This window comes from Lolium perenne, chromosome 4 (assembly GCF_019359855.2).
Source record: "Lolium perenne isolate Kyuss_39 chromosome 4, Kyuss_2.0, whole genome shotgun sequence".
In the NCBI taxonomy this organism is placed as follows: domain Eukaryota; kingdom Viridiplantae; phylum Streptophyta; class Magnoliopsida; order Poales; family Poaceae; genus Lolium; species Lolium perenne.
In genome coordinates, this window is record NC_067247.2 from 273,375,900 (window position 1) to 273,393,890 (window position 17,991).

A 17,991-nucleotide genomic window follows, 5' to 3' on the forward strand; every position below is an offset into this window, starting at 1 on the left:
GAAAATACTTGGGGCAAGATTTAAATGAAGTGGAACACCTCATATGATTTACACAAGTAAACTAACATCACTTATTACTATTAAGTGGGTAAGTGTGTTGTTTTCTTATTTAGGAAAAATAATTTCCTCTCATTCTAAATTAGGTGTTATTTTTAATTACTTAGAGAAATAATTTCCTCTCATTATCTTATTAAGATTTAATTTCTCTCATGAACAACATATGACCTAGGTTGACCAAAGTCAACCTCTTCATACTTATCATTGGAGAAAATGATTTAAATGAGGTGAACACCTCATACCTTTTAATCCTAACAAGGTAAAGATTTAATATCATCAACAATTCATGTGAGACCTAAATGACCAGAGTCTCAACCTCATTTTGAATTGTTCATGACAAGATTTAAATGAGAGAAACACTCCCATAAGATTTAATAATTTGTTGGAACAATTTAAAAAGCTACTAAGGCAAACATTTAAAAATCTTAAGTGAACAAATATGAGACCAAGCAACCAGGGTCATCACATTACTTCATACAACTTGAAAAGATGATTTAAGTGAGGTGCTATACCTCATAGATTTGAAATCTTAAATTTGGACAAATTTAAATGGGCTAGTAATGGCTACATAGCCATTATTTGATTCTAACCCATGATCATATACAGTACCCATATCATATTTTTACATAATCAATTTGAGTATTTGAAAAGTGAATTTTGAGAGGTGGAAACACTTCAAAATTCAAAAGGGTTGATTTTTAAGAATTATTTTTAGGCAGAAAAGTACCTGCCTTGTTATTTTTACTATTCAAAATATACAATAGATCTAGGTTTGAATCCAGTGGCATTGGATAGAGCTTTTGATAAGCTTTCCAAAAATATAAAGTTTGTCAAATTTGGTGTGGTAGATTTTCCCTTATTGAAATTTGAAACTAGCATCAGATTAAAATTTAACTGCAAAAGAAATAAAATAGTTTGAATTCAAACGGGGGCGGGAAGCTAAGTGGGCCGGCCCAGCTTCGCTGGCGATGCGAGCGGGCCGCCTGACAGTGGGGTCCACTGTCAGTTTCTTTTAAAACACCGAACCGGTATGCTGTGTTGTGGACCGTGGGATTTAAGGAGATCGGGCGGCTGCGGTTTGTCCTCATCGTCGACGAGCTCCGGCGAGGGCTAACCCTACCGGCGACCAGGAGGGTGGCGATGGGCGGCTTACCGACGTCCAGCGAGGTCGGCGAGGCGGGCAAACGAACTGGTCGACGACGGCGAGTCGAGGGAGGGTCGCGGCGGCTCCAGGGGTGCTCGGCAACGTCGGCTTCGTTGAGCTGCTGCAGCGGCGGGCTCCGGCCAAATTCCGGCGAGGTGGGGTGTAATCGGAGAGGGGAAGAGGTCGAGGAGGTTCAGGAGGGAGAGGAGAACTCGTTGGTGTGCAGAAACCGTCCGAGGAGCGTCGGCTTTTATAGCGGGCGAGGAGGGGCAGCGCGGCATGGGTTGGTCGATCATGGCGACAACGGCACAGTGGCGGAGAGGAGTGGGCGGTGATGCTGCTCTCTTCCTTACGTCACGGGGATCACGACGCGCTTGAAGGCACTGATAACGGTGGTCTGTAGCGAGCAGGTGCGTGACGCGAGCGTGCGGTACCATGGCGGACAGTCGTCGTCCGTGACGATGGCGACGGGGCGTGCGAGGTCAGGGGAGCGTGTCCACTTGGTTCCTGACGTCGAGGGGAAGCTGTCGGTGAAAGGAGGGGTCGAGGGAAGCGCTGAGTCGACGGGGCGAGGTGAGGCTCTGGCGCGCTCCGGGGCGTCACCATGCGCGTCCTGTCGCGCATGGGCGTTGCTGGGCGCATCTGGGCACGCGGCCGCTGGTCAATGTCGACGTCGAAATGGTCAAGGGGTTGCACGGTCAGCATCAGCAGGGTCAGGGGAGGTCAGTTGACATGGTGAGGGGAGATGGATGTGAGAGGAGAGAGGGTGAGCATGTGGGGTGTCAAGTGGCCGGCATGGTGTGGGTTTTGGGTCATGGTGACCAAGAGAGAGGGGTGCAGTGGCTTGGTTGGATGCTGAGGGGTGAGGTGAAGTGTCAGGGCAGCAGAGAGGGGCCAGGGTTGGACCAAGTCCATGCCAAAAATCAGTATGGGCTCAATTCTAAGTGCTGCCCACAAGGTGTTTGTAGAAATGCCCGAAAGAGAAAAAGTTTCAAATTTTGGAAAATCCCTTGGTGGATCTCATACATATATTCATAGAGATGGAATGGTGGTGGTGGGGTTCATTTTGGTGAAGGTTTGCAAGAATTCAAAAAGTGGCTCATCTTCTCTTTAATCCAAAGTCTCCACTTGGCAACACTATACTGGTCAACCTGGTCAACTTCAGCAGGGATGGTCAACATGGAAGTTGTTGACCTTGACATGGTCTTGGATGACATGGTCATAGTTGACTAAGTTTGGTTGCAGAAACAAAAGATAGGTGGGTGCAAAGTGGTGAAGAAAATATAAAAGTGACATATGACCATTATCATATGCGAATTGAAATTGAGATTTCCTTTGATTGGATTCTTGTTTCTTTGATGCAATTGTGTTTGTTTATCATATATAAGAGTTTTACAACTAATAGATCAAGCCATGGTGGCCTTGGTTGAAGATTTGCAAATTTGGCTTTATGTGTATGTGAGTGAGAATGGGATTTTCTCACCATTTGATTTCTCTCCATTTGATTTGACTTTTGTTGACTCTAATGTGATTCTTATTAGTTTAGAAACATTTTCAAACCATTGAATCCATTTCAAAAGGTCTTGATCCAAGATTTGCAAAATTGGCCATAACACATAAGAGGTGATGTGTTAAGTTTTATTATTTTTGTAAATTGTTCCCCTTGCTTCACTTGGATAAGGTTTAGGGTCAATTTAGGGTTATATTAGGGTTGGAGATGGTCTCACACCATTTGGTCAAGGTTTAATGTCATAGGGCAAAAATTGGTGAAATGGCTATGTGTCTCATATGCCTCTATGCATATGTTGCATTTGATTTTTGATTTGAGTGTTCTTGGCCCAATTGAGGTTGTTGAGTATGGAAAGGGTATATGGAAGTGATCCAACCATTCACAACAAGTCCTAGGGTCAAGATTCTTAAATTCACAAATTTGTATTTTACTCTCATTTGCCTCTATGGCAAATTTAGTTTCTTTTAATTTTCTTTGGAAACCACTTGGATTTGGTTTGATAGGTACTAGGTAAGGTGTAAGAAGGTTTTCCAAACCTCTAAGCAAAGTAGAAAGGCTTAGGGTAAAGTTTTATAAAAATAGCCATAGGCACATATACCTCTTTCTTATTTAATCCCCTTTTTATTTCATTTTAACTAGTAGTGGTGAAAAGAGGGGTGAGGTTTAGGGTTTAGTGGGGTTCACCATGGTTCACCACCATTTAGCATAAATAACAAAGGTAGGGTTCAAGATTTACCTATTAGGGCTAAATGCCCCCATATGTCTTTTATTTTATTTTGGGTTTCTCAAAAAGGATCCAAAGGATTTTTGGAGAAGGTTAGAGTTTAAGGTTTTCTTATTTGATTTCTTTCTCTTGTATTTTATTTGATTGGTGATCTTCACTTGATCACTTTAGGGTTTTAGGGTTTAGCACAAAAGCATAATAACACTCATCATGGCAAAACACAAGATTTAAACAAGATCTATATGTATCAATCTTATTTTAATAAAAGTTTTTGTTGGTTCCAAAATTTGGAACTAGGGAAATTCATTTTGTTTGTTTTGAAATTTTTGGGTTGTTACAAACCCTTCCCCCTTAAACAAATCTCGTCCCGAGATTTTAAGAAAAGTTAGGTTCCTAAGAGAGATTGAGCATTTTATTAACAGGAAGACATACTTGGCATGGTCTGGGGTGCTTCCTGAGCTTCAGTTGCAGTCATGTGGTAGAAACGTCCGTTGTTGTTGTTCTGGTTCCTTCTTCCAGCAAAGCGGCGCTGTTGCTGAGCAGGTGCAGCGGTATTGGCGGCAATCCTGGCAAGCTTTTTGGGGCACTCTTTGGAGAAGTGACCCACAACTCCACATTCATAGCAGTTGACGGTGGACTTGTCTTTGGGAATGACGGGGGTAGCATTGCTTCCAGTCCGTGGGGCAGTATTGGGGTTGTTGTTGTTTCCATTGTTGTCGCTGTTGTTGGGGCGGTTGTTGTTGTTGTTGTTCACTCTGGGCTTCGGGGGTCCTGCGTTGTTGTTGGTGTAGTTGGGGCGATAATTCTGGGCAGGGGGCTTGTTGTATCTTGGGGTGAATCCTCCAGAAGAGTTATTGCGGTACTTCTGGGTATGGTGGGGTCCATTCTGGTTCATCATTCTGCGTTTGCGGTTCTCGTTGGCTTGATGCAGCTTTCCTTCCATCTGTATGGCTGAGTCCACGAGGGCTTCCAAGTCAGCGAACGGAATGTTCACTAACACAGTTTGCATCTCGTCGTGCAGTCCATTCAGAAATCTTTCCTTCCGCTTGTCATTGGTGTCGGTCTCATCTGGGGCGTACCTTGACAGAGTAAGAAACCTGTCGCGGTATTCCACCACGGACATCCGTCCTTGTTTGAGTTCGCGGAACTCGTCTCTCATTTTCTTGATCAGTCCTTGGGGCACATGGTACTTGCTAAACTTCAGCTTGAAGTCTTCCCAGGTCATCATCTGTCCTGCATTCATGGCACGGGTGCTGGTCCACCAAGCTCTGGCTGGTCCTGCCAGATAATGGGTGGCAAACAACACTTTCTCTGCGGCTTCAACTTGGGCAACTTCGAGGTTGTTCTCCATTGTCTGGAGCCAGTCATCAGCATCTAGGGGCTCTTCAGTCTTGTTGAACATCGGAGGGTTGGTGTGCTGAAAGTTCTTTAGCTTCGATCCAGGGTGATCGTGGTTTCCGTGGCCTTGATTGTTCTGAGCTATCTGTTGCAGTGCGGTAATGTTGGCTTGGCGTTCAGCTCTCTCGACTTCTCGGTCTGCCTTCATTGTCTGCAGCAGTTGCATCATGGCATCTGGGGTGGTGTTGCGGGTTGGTGGGGCCATCTGAACATTGAGGTAGATGATAAGATAAGAGGGAAATTTCTATGGTTTGTTTTGTTAAATTTTTTAAAAGTTCATAATTTGAATTTTTGAGTAGTGTTGCGGGGGTAAAAACCAACAACACTTTTTCATTCATACCAAGCATCACACATTACAAATCTAACACACCGTTGGTTTGAAGAACCATTCATCGCTCTACGATACAAGGGGGATCCTGATACAACTCACACCTACTTAAGTGCTGGGGGGGGGATACTACTCTTCAGGGTGGATTCTTCTTCTTCACGGATGAGGTGCTTGGCGAGAGGCGAGGGCGTTGTCCAAATCCCTGCTGGTCTTGTACTGCCTAAAATCCTGAGGTGCTTCATAGGGGTTCATCTTTGGTTGTGGTGGGGGCATGGTCATCGGTCTTCCCATGGGGTCATGTCTTGGGTAGTAGATGAAGCGAGTGTTCTTGATCTTGTCTTCATTTTGTCCACACAGACGGGAAATTGCTTCTTGCATAGCTTTGTCTAGTCCTTCCTTCCAAGTGTTTCCCGTTACAGAAAACCATATGGTTTCCCATACCGGGGCATCAAGCTTCCTTCGTAGATCAGTAGAAACATCCCACTGAGGTGGTTCTCCTAGCTGAGCCTTGAGGGGTATTCCGAAGAACTCGGGATACGGGTGTCCTAGATAGTCCACTAGTTGCTTCAACTCCTTTTCGAACCTTGGGTCGCCTCCGGAACCAAGCTGATAGGACTCCCATTGGTACTTCATCGGTGAGCAATTAGGATAAGTAAGTTAAAGAAGTAGTCAAGTGTGCACATTTTAGGTAGGCTTGTAAAGAAAGTAGAGTATGAATTTCTCCTTTTGAAAAAGATTTCAAGGATAAGAGTGAGAATAAGTTTTTCACAAATATTCACTTCCTGGGTTTTTGAAACTAAGTTTTGCAGACGTCCATTCTAACTAGGGTCTCCTAAGGTCAACAATGGCTCTGATACCAACTTGTCAACACCCGGATTTTTAAGTCCAGATGCCTATTATGCCATTCATCGTAATCCCAGGAATATTGTTTTTGCGAGACATAATAGATTAATATCACAACACATCATTCCTTACAACGCATAATTGTCTTACAACAAGGGATCACATGATCCAGTCTCATTACAATAGTAGATGATCTATGGATCAATTACAAAACACATAGCGGAAACGAAGTAGCGTAGTAGTAGCGGTCATGGTCCATCTGTTCCACAGGCAACTGTTGACGTCAGGAGTGATCCTAGTTGTCGTAGACGTCCTGCTGTCCTTCTTCCGGGTTCTGGTACTCCTCTTCATAGTCTGGCCATTTGAATATCCAGGGACAAAGCCATGAGTATTTTAAAGTACTCGCAAACTAATACTAAGGTAAACACTATCAACTATAGTAAGGGGTTCTAAGCTCTAGTTTCATTTGCATAAAGCCAGTTTTATTTCATAAACACTTTAATAATCAAAAACCTTAATTTGCTCGACTAACTCAAGTGGGAACATTAGTGTCATTCCCACAACTCTGTTGTGATTCAAAGTCAAAGTCACCTTTCAATTCAAATCACAAGTCACCATTCACCTTTTCAAGTTCAAATCACCCTTCACATGTCACATTTTGAAAATGGTCTGATGACGGAACAGTATGGCCTTTCCAACCGTCCATAACCGTGGACGCGGCTATTCGAATAGATCTACACTCTGCAGAGGTCGTACACTTGTGCCACAACATTTGCAATAATCCGTCAGGGTTAACTGGCCCTGATTTACCACACTCCGTGTGCGGACTACCAACCATAACCTTTCATTTACATACCCTAGTATAGGCATCTCTCCCCATGAGCTTGGCCTCCCAGTGAAGACAAACTGTCAGCCTAGGAACTGCACAGGGCTTGGGCCGGACATTCACCTCATTTCACGTCATTTCATATCACTTCACTTTTGTAGAGGCAGCCTCCAGCATAACCCCGATGACGCTTGTTTAGAGGGAACCCATACTAAGATACATAAACTTCTAGTTAAGCCCTACCCATATCAGGTATTGTGGGGGTACTTGCAAAATTGGAATGGTATCGCATCCGAACCCAACCATCAGTTTTTGTAAAAATTCACCAAGTCATTCACCAGTCATATTCACCTTCAAAATCTTTCAATAGAATGACTCATCATTCCAAGGTTTTCAAAGTCATTTCAAATCACAAGTTCCCATCTAGAGTAGCCACTTTTGATATTGAGCACTAGCAACTAGTCATGAGGGGTGCTAACTAGCTTATAGCCTTCTAGGCTAAGTTTGATACTCTTGTAGTATTCTATCTCTAGACCAAAGTTAACTATAAAAGCAAGTTATAAATAATCAAAAACAAAAGCTTGTAAGAATAAAACTTGGGATGGGATCATGAAGCATAAAGTAAATTGGTGAGGGCGCCTTGCTCCAGTAGAGCTTTGCACTTTGCAAGAATAGTAGCTTGCAAGAAGATTAGCTTGCATTGGGAAAAGCATGCAAGAATACTAGCTTGCCTTGAGTGGTGTACTGATCAAAGTGATCTTCTTCTCCTTCTTCTTGGTAGAATACCTCCTCCTCTTGATAGTCCCCGGTACTAGCGTCTATAAACGAATACGAGGATACAATCACCAAACAATTCATTGGCTATTCCAAACATCACATATATTCACACCAACTATTCTACTCACACAATTAATACAATTTGGTGCATTGGTGGTATTGCTTTGAGGAAGAATAATTTCCTCTCATTGAATCTTCTTTAAGATTTAAATTCTCCAACCATCACACATGAATTTAGGTTGACCTAAGTCAACCATTCATCATCATCATTTGAGAAAATGATTTAAATGAGGTAGGGATACCTCATACCATTTAATAATGCATATTATGATTTAAAATCTCCAAGTATTTCATGTGAGAGTATTTGACCAGGGGTCCAACTTCATATGAAAATACTTGGGGCAAGATTTAAATGAAGTGGAACACCTCATATGATTTACACAAGTAAACTAACATCACTTATTACTATTAAGTGGGTAAGTGTGTTGTTTTCTTATTTAGGAAAAATAATTTCCTCTCATTCTAAATTAGGTGTTATTTTTAATTACTTAGAGAAATAATTTCCTCTCATTATCTTATTAAGATTTAATTTCTCTCATGAACAATATATGACCTAGGTTGACCAAAGTCAACCTCTTCATACTTATCATTGGAGAAAATGATTTAAATGAGGTGAACACCTCATACCTTTTAATCCTAACAAGGTAAAGATTTAATATCATCAACAATTCATGTGAGACCTAAATGACCAGAGTCTCAACCTCATTTTGAATTGTTCATGACAAGATTTAAATGAGAGAAACACTCCCATAAGATTTAATAATTTGTTGGAACAATTTAAAAAGCTACTAAGGCAAACATTTAAAAATCTTAAGTGAACAAATATGAGACCAAGCAACCAGGGTCATCACATTACTTCATACAACTTGAAAAGATGATTTAAGTGAGGTGCTATACCTCATAGATTTGAAATCTTAAATTTGGACAAATTTAAATGGGCTAGTAATGGCTACATAGCCATTATTTGATTCTAACCCATGATCATATACAGTACCCATATCATATTTTTACATAATCAATTTGAGTATTTGAAAAGTGAATTTTGAGAGGTGGAAACACTTCAAAATTCAAAAGGGTTGATTTTTAAGAATTATTTTTAGGCAGAAAAGTACCTGCCTTGTTATTTTTACTATTCAAAATATACAATAGATCTAGGTTTGAATCCAGTGGCATTGGATAGAGCTTTTGATAAGCTTTCCAAAAATATAAAGTTTGTCAAATTTGGTGTGGTAGATTTTCCCTTATTGAAATTTGAAACTAGCATCAGATTAAAATTTAACTGCAAAAGAAATAAAATAGTTTGAATTCAAACGGGGGCGGGAAGCTAAGTGGGCCGGCCCAGCTTCGCTGGCGATGCGAGCGGGCCGCCTGACAGTGGGGTCCACTGTCAGTTTCTTTTAAAACACCGAACCGGTATGCTGTGTTGTGGACCGTGGGATTTAAGGAGATCGGGCGGCTGCGGTTTGTCCTCATCGTCGACGAGCTCCGGCGAGGGCTAACCCTACCGGCGACCAGGAGGGTGGCGATGGGCGGCTTACCGACGTCCAGCGAGGTCGGCGAGGCAGGCAAACGAACTGGTCGACGACGGCGAGTCGAGGGAGGGTCGCGGCGGCTCCAGGGGTGCTCGGCAACGTCGGCTTCGTTGAGCTGCTGCAGCGGCGGGCTCCGGCCAAATTCCGGTGAGGTGGGGTGTAATCGGAGAGGGGAAGAGGTCGAGGAGGTTCAGGAGGGAGAGGAGAACTCGTTGGTGTGCAGAAACCGTCCGAGGAGCGTCGGCTTTTATAGCGGGCGAGGAGGGGCAGCGCGGCATGGGTTGGTCGATCATGGCGACGACGGCACAGTGGCGGAGAGGAGTGGGCGGTGATGCTGCTCTCTTCCTTGCGTCACGGGGATCACGACGCGCTTGAAGGCACTGATAACGGTGGTCTGTAGCGAGCAGGTGCGTGACGCGAGCGTGCGGTACCATGGCGGACAGTCGTCGTCCGTGACGACGGCGACGGGGCGTGCGAGGTCAGGGGAGCGTGTCCACTTGGTTCCTGACGTCGAGGGGAAGCTGTCGGTGAAAGGAGGGGTCGAGGGAAGCGCTGAGTCGACGGGCGAGGTGAGGCTCTGGCGCGCTCCGGGGCGTCACCATGCGCGTCCTATCGCGCATGGGCATTGCTGGGCGCGTCTGGGCACGCGGCCGCTGGTCAATGTCGACGTCGAAATGGTCAAGGGGTTGCACGGTCAGCATCAGCAGGGTCAGGGGAGGTCAGTTGACATGGTGAGGGGAGATGGATGTGAGAGGAGAGAGGGTGAGCATGTGGGGTGTCAAGTGGCCGGCATGGTGTGGGTTTTGGGTCATGGTGACCAAGAGAGAGGGGTGCAGTGGCTTGGTTGGATGCTGAGGGGTGAGGTGAAGTGTCAGGGCAGCAGAGAGGGGCCAGGGTTGGACCAAGTCCATGCCAAAAATCAGTATGGGCTCAATTCTAAGTGCTGCCCACAAGGTGTTTGTAGAAATGCCCGAAAGAGAAAAAGTTTCAAATTTTGGAAAATCCCTTGGTGGATCTCATACATATATTCATAGAGATGGAATGGTGGTGGTGGGGTTCATTTTGGTGAAGGTTTGCAAGAATTCAAAAAGTGGCTCATCTTCTCTTTAATCCAAAGTCTCCACTTGGCAACACTATACTGGTCAACCTGGTCAACTTCAGCAGGGATGGTCAACATGGAAGTTGTTTACCTTGACATGGTCTTGGATGACATGGTCATAGTTGACTAAGTTTGGTTGCAGAAACAAAAGATAGGTGGGTGCAAAGTGGTGAAGAAAATATAAAAGTGACATATGACCATTATCATATGCGAATTGAAATTGAGATTTCCTTTGATTGGATTCTTGTTTCTTTGATGCAATTGTGTTTGTTTATCATATATAAGAGTTTTACAACTAATAGATCAAGCCATGGTGGCCTTGGTTGAAGATTTGCAAATTTGGCTTTATGTGTATGTGAGTGAGAATGGGATTTTCTCACCATTTGATTTCTCTCCATTTGATTTGACTTTTGTTGACTCTAATGTGATTCTTATTAGTTTAGAAACATTTTCAAACCATTGAATCCATTTCAAAAGGTCTTGATCCAAGATTTGCAAAATTGGCCATAACACATAAGAGGTGATGTGTTAAGTTTTATTATTTTTGTAAATTGTTCCCCTTGCTTCACTTGGATAAGGTTTAGGGTCAATTTAGGGTTATATTAGGGTTGGAGATGGTCTCACACCATTTGGTCAAGGTTTAATGTCATAGGGCAAAAATTGGTGAAATGGCTATGTGTCTCATATGCCTCTATGCATATGTTGCATTTGATTTTTGATTTGAGTGTTCTTGGCCCAATTGAGGTTGTTGAGTATGGAAAGGGTATATGGAAGTGATCCAACCATTCACAACAAGTCCTAGGGTCAAGATTCTTAAATTCACAAATTTGTATTTTACTCTCATTTGCCTCTATGGCAAATTTAGTTTCTTTTAATTTTCTTTGGAAACCACTTGGATTTGGTTTGATAGGTACTAGGTAAGGTGTAAGAAGGTTTTCCAAACCTCTAAGCAAAGTAGAAAGGCTTAGGGTAAAGTTTTATAAAAATAGCCATAGGCACATATACCTCTTTCTTATTTAATCCCCTTTTTATTTCATTTTAACTAGTAGTGGTGAAAAGAGGGGTGAGGTTTAGGGTTTAGTGGGGTTCACCATGGTTCACCACCATTTAGCATAAATAACAAAGGTAGGGTTCAAGATTTACCTATTAGGGCTAAATGCCCCCATATGTCTTTTATTTTATTTTGGGTTTCTCAAAAAGGATCCAAAGGATTTTTGGAGAAGGTTAGAGTTTAAGGTTTTCTTATTTGATTTCTTTCTCTTGTATTTTATTTGATTGGTGATCTTCACTTGATCACTTTAGGGTTTTAGGGTTTAGCACAAAAGCATAATAACACTCATCATGGCAAAACACAAGATTTAAACAAGATCTATATGTATCAATCTTATTTTAATAAAAGTTTTTGTTGGTTCCAAAATTTGGAACTAGGGAAATTCATTTTGTTTGTTTTGAAATTTTTGGGTTGTTACAATCAACGGCCAATGACTTGCAGACGTGTATAAAAAAGAAGTCAGAAACTTCCCGAGAATATCTTTCTCGGTGGTTAGAGACCAGAAACGCCTGCGGGAACGTTGATGACACAACAGCTATGATGGTCTTCATAGGAGGACTGTAGAGGGAAGGCTTGCTCCGGCATAAGTTGACATGCAAATACAACGACCAAAAGATAAATCTTAATAAGATGATCTCCATCACCAACATCCACATAGCTGCGGATGATGATGCAGGCGGAGAATTACCGGCCACAGCTATACCCCTGCACTAGTTGAGGAAAAACATCAACAATAATAACAAGTTGAAGAAACCCCCTGATGACCAGAAGAGCGCCGGATCCGACATGGTCGCCATGACATTACAGAAAGGTCAAGGTGGAGGAAGACGCCACGGCCGTGCTGGAGGAGCCGACAGGGGCCAGCAGCGTGTTGACAAGGTCACGTCTGTCGGAACCCATGCCCCCCAAACCTACGAAAAATACAGAGACATGTCGTGCTTGGCTCACATTGATCCTGCAATGGGCAAGGCCACACACACGAATCGCCAATGCAAATGGGTCAACGATCTCAAGACGGATCCAGAGGCAGGATACAAGCGTGCACGTAAACATCGCCCACTTGGCAAAGGAGGCAAGGGTAAGGAGAAAAACGAGCAAAGCACTGAGGACATGGATGAGGACAGGGCTATGCCGGAACCCAAGGAAGGTACTGCAGCCAACAACTCCAATCCTTTCGGAAAGAAAAGTGCCGGAGCATATCACACTTTCCTCGGTACTCCCACTGTGCGGACAAAGAAATCTGCCCTCCGAACTTTGAATGCCACGGTTCCAAAAGTGCCACAGTACATCAAGTGGTCAGAAAAACCGTGCACGTTCGACAGAGCCGATCATCTGGTTGTAATCCCTAAAGAGTGCTACTCTTTGGTTGTTAGTCCTTGCATCGACGGGTATAACTTCTCCAAGTGCCTCATGGACGGCGGAGCCAGCTTGAACATCATGTATCTGGAAACTCTGGAGAAGATGAACCTTACCAAAGAATAACTTAAGCACAACACCACGGAGTTCCACGGTGTGATTCCGGGTAAAAAGACAAAATCATTGGGCAACATCATACTTGTTGTGGCCTTTGGTGACATTAAAAATTACCGTGAGGAGATAATCACATTTGAGGTTGTGCCCTTCAAAAGTTCCTACCACGTGATCTTCAGCAGGCTAACGTACCACAAGTTCCATGCAAGGTCATGCTACATCTACAATAAGCTCAAGATTCCTGGTCCTAACGGTATAATCACCATACCTGGAGACTTCAAGAAGGCTCAAGAGTGCGAGGAGGGCGAAGCCGCCTTCGTTGAGTCAGTTATCTCTGGAGAAGAACTGCAAGACTACAGAGCCACGGTGCATCCGGCTGAGATGCAAACCATCAAGAAGCAGATCTCTGACCGGAAGACCACGTTCAAGCCCGCGATAGAGACCAAGAAGGTTGACCTCAAGCAAGGTGATGCCTCCAAGCAGGTCTCCGTCGGCACAGGCCTGGACCCCAAATAGGAAGACGCGCTCGTTGAGTTCCTGCAATATAACTTGGATATGTTCGCATAGGAACCTTCTGACATGTCCGGAGTACCAAGATAACTCGCCGAGCACTACCTCAACAAACATTCGGGTGCCAAACCGGTGAAGCAAGCTATACGATGCTTCAGAATTAAGAAGCGCCACGCCATAGGAATGGAATTAGAAAATTTACTAGAGTCAGGTTTTGTAATAGAAATTATGCACACAGATTGGGTCGCAAATCCAGTCCTTGTACCGAAAAAGATTTCTGAAATACTAAGAATGTGCATTGATTACTCCTGCTTGAATAAGCATTGTTTGAAGGATCCGTTTCCCCTGCCTCACATTGACCAAGTCATTGAATCGATGTCTGGGGCAGAACTTATGTGCTTTCCTGACGCATATTCCGGGTATCATCAAATCCGGATAAAGGAGTCTGACAAAAAGGCGACTTCCTTTATCACCCCTTTTGGCACTTACTGATATGTCACCATGCCTTTTGGTTTGAAAAATGCAGGTGCCACCTATCAACGTACGATGCAGTGATGCTTGAAGGACCAGATTAGCCTGAACGTGCATCCTTATGTCAATGACATCGAGGTCATGACCCGGAAAGGATTATACTTGATCAGCGACCTTCTGGAGACCTTTGATAACCTTCGGAGGTACAAGATGATGTTAAATCCGCTGGAGTGCTTCTTTGACGTGCCCGCCGAAAAACTGCTTGGCTTCATTGTCTCACACAAAGGCATTGTGGTAAACCTGGAGAAAATCAAGGCCATCCTCAACATCAAGCGTCCAATTTGTCTCAAAGACGTACAACGATTAACTGGTTACCTAGCAGCAATCAGTCGAATTTCTAGACGTCTAGGAGAGAAGGCATTGCCCCTATACAAGCTACTGAAGAAAGCAGACAAATTTATCTGGGACGATGCAACACACACAGTACTACAACATAGAAGAGAATACTCTCCTCTGCACCCATCTTGGTGGCACCAGTGGAGTCGGAGCCTATGCTCCTCTACTTGGCAGCTTCCAACAATCGTCAACATAGTCATCATTGTAGAGCGAAAGGAAGAAGGCTACGAATACAGAGTCCAACGGCATGTCTACTACATCAGCAAGGTCCTCACGGAATCCAAACAGTATTATCCTTACTTTCAGAAGCTAGCCTATGGAGTATTACTAGGAAGTCGGAAGCTGAGGCACTACTTTCAAGAGCATCTAATGATAGTTGTGAGCACAGCTCCACTGTTAACAATCATCAACAATTCTGACGCAACGGGGCGTGTAGCAAAGTGGGGAATAGAACTTTCCGCCTTCGACATCAACTACAAAGTCAGAGATGCAATCAAGTCACAAGTTTTGACGAATTTTTTCGTCGACTGGACTGAAGCACCGGAGGGCACACCCGTGCCAGAATAGAGGCTTGGGTCTTGCATTTTGATGGATCCTTGCAACATCAAGGCTCGGGGGCTAGAGTTACCCTAAAGTCACCAACCGGAGAAGAGCTGCAGTGCATTATGCAGATTCACTTCTAGGCCACCAACAATATGGCAGAATACGAGGCTCTACTACATGGACTGCGTATTGATGGCGCGTGATGCACACGTCCGTTGGGAACCCCAAGAGGAAGGTGTGATGCGCACAGCAGTAAGTTTTCCCTCAGAAAGAAACCAAGGTTATCGAACCAGTAGGAGATGAAGGCCACGTGAAGGTTGTTGGTGGAGGAGTGTAGTGCGGCGCAACACCAGGGATTCCGGCGCCAACGTGGACAAAGCATCGATGTTTTATCCCTAGTGGCAACAGCACATCCACAACCTTAGAACTTTCTATCACTGTCCCAGATTCAATGGAGGCATGAACCCACTATCGAGCATAAATTCTCCCTCTTGGAGTTACAAGTATCAACTTGGCCAGAGCCTCTACTAGCAACGGAGAGCATGTAAGATCATAAACAACACATATATGATAGATCGATAATCAACTTGACATAGTATTCAATATTCATCGGATCCCAACAAACACAACATGTAGCATTACAAATAGATGATCTTGATCATGATAGGCAGCTCACAAGATCTAAACATGATAGCACAAGAGGAGAAGACAACCATCTAGCTACTGCTATGGACCCATAGTCCAAGGATGAACTACTCACGCATCAATCGGGAGGCGGGCATGATGATGTAGAGTCCTCCAGTGATGATTCCCCTCTCCGGCAGGGTGCCAGAGGCGATCTCCTGAATCCCCCGAGATGGGATTGGCGGCGGCGTCTCTGGAACTTTTCTCGTATCGTGGCTCTCGGTGATAGGGTTTTCACGACGGAGAGAATATATAGGCGAAGGGGCAGAGTCGGGAGGCGCCCGAGGGGCCCACCCCATAGGGCGGCGCGCCCAGGGGTGGGGCCGTGCCCCCTAGGGTGTGGCCGCCTCGTCGCCCCTCTTCGTCTCCTCTTCGGACTTCTGGAAGGCTCCGTGCAAAATAAGACCGTGGGCTTTTGTTTCGCCCAATTCCGAGAATATTTCCTGTGTAGGATCTCTGAAACCAAAAACAGCAGAAAACAGGAACTGGCGCTTCGGCATCTTGTTAATAGGTTAGTGCTGGAAAATGCATAAAAATGATGTAATGTGTATATAAAACATGTGAGTATTGTCATATAACTAGCATGGAACATAAGAAATTATAGATCCGTTTGAGACGTATCACGTATCGCAAAGGAGATCGGGATCAAGCATATCATATGCTGCAAAGACTCTGACCTAGTGGCACAACAACTAGCCGGAACTTTGAACTCCACGAATTCCGTCATGGCGGCTTACATAGACGAAGTTGACGAGATCGGCAAGTGCTTCCTCGGACACGATGTCAAGTACGTTAGAAGAGACGACAACACAGCACCAGACATGTTTTCCAAGCTCGGATCCGGTCGGAAACCAATTCAACCCGGAATTTTCCTTGAGCACTTAAGGATACCCACGGAGAAGGGCGCTAACCCGGAAAACCCAGGCAAAGGAAGTGATGGTCATCACTCCAGCCTAGACCAAGCCTTACCTAGAATACCTAATTGATCAGAAGTTGCGAGAGGACGAGGTTTTCGCACGACAGATCATTAGGCGAGCAAAGTCCTATACAATAATTGACAAATAGCTCTACAAGAGAAGCACAAGAGGAATCTTCCAAAAGTGCGTCTCAAATGAAGCGGGCATCGCATTTCTCAGAGAGATCCACCTGGGTGATTGCGGGCATCGTGCCGCTCCTTGGTCTCTCGTTGCAAAAGCCTGTCGACATGGATTCTTATGGCTAACAGCAAAAGCTGATGCAGAGAAAGTAGTCGAAACCTACCGTGGATGTTAGTACTACGCTACACAACCAAACGTGCCAGCTCAAGAGCTGAATACCATCCCTATCACTTGGACGTTCGCGGTCTGGGGGCTTGATATGGTTAGGAAGTTACAAAGATCATCCTCTGGCAGTTATGAGTACCTCTTGGTCGCAGTTGACAAATTCAGCAAGTGGATCGAGGCCAAGCCAGTCGGGAAAGCCGATGGTGATGTGGCACTAAAGTTTGTTTGCAGCCTTGTGGTGAGATTCAACATCCCACAGCCTTAGGGTTAGGGTTTTGCCATAGCCTTAGATTGCACTAATTTCGAGTTTTAGTTGCTTTTCGTAGTTGTTTTTGCGTATCTTTTCTTTCCATCTAGTATTTTAGGGTTTGAGTTTACTCTATCATCTTGTGTTTACTTTGTCGTCTAGTGTCAGTTTTTGTTACTCCGAGTCCACATAGCGTACAGTGTGCTTGTTCCCAACCATAGACACAGCCTATCGATATAAAGTGACTAGGAACTTCCCCAGAAGAGACTAGTTTTACCACTCGACAGGCTGCTCGTGAGGTTATCGGTGCTTTGCATATTTCTGTTGGCCGTGTTATCAAGGAGTTGTGTCATATATCAAAAAAAAAAACCAAAAAAAAGAGAAAATTGAAAAGAAGCAAAAAGAGCTACATAGCTGCGTGTGTTATACAAAAAGAAAAATCCAAAAAGAAAAGTGAAGTGCTAGTTGAATCAAGTGAAGGCTTAAGTTTACTTTACTGCACCCGTAGTTGAGCAATCTTGTGCCTGTCTCGTTGAGCTTTGCTAGCGTCTCTCTAGTGCATTGCAACCTTTTCCTACAAATAGTTGCATTGCCCCATTATATCGCCTTGTGTGAGTATCATTGGTTGTCTACTATCAGCGCTATAGCTTGTTATTGGTGCAAATAGGTAGCCTACCTATAGCCCCACATATACCCTTCTTTGTCGTGTGATTTGTTCTTATACCCTTGATATTCGCTTCGCTACATCCGTGCACTAGTTGTTACTACAAGTGGTAAGCAACACTAATTTACTATGGAACGGTAAGATTTCCTTTTCTTATCAGTTTTGAGTGAGTTGTGAGAGTACCACCATATATTTTTGATTTAGTGCACTAATTTACTAACGATGTCTGCTAGTGATCATAAACTTGTTAACCAGGAAAAAAAGAGTGCTGCAGATATCATCACATGGAGGGAGTATGAGGCTCTTCGTAATGAGATGCGACGTGAATTCCGCGCTCAGGACGATGTGCTTAATGGGAAGGTTGAAGAGATCTCCCAAAATCTGGATGCTACTCA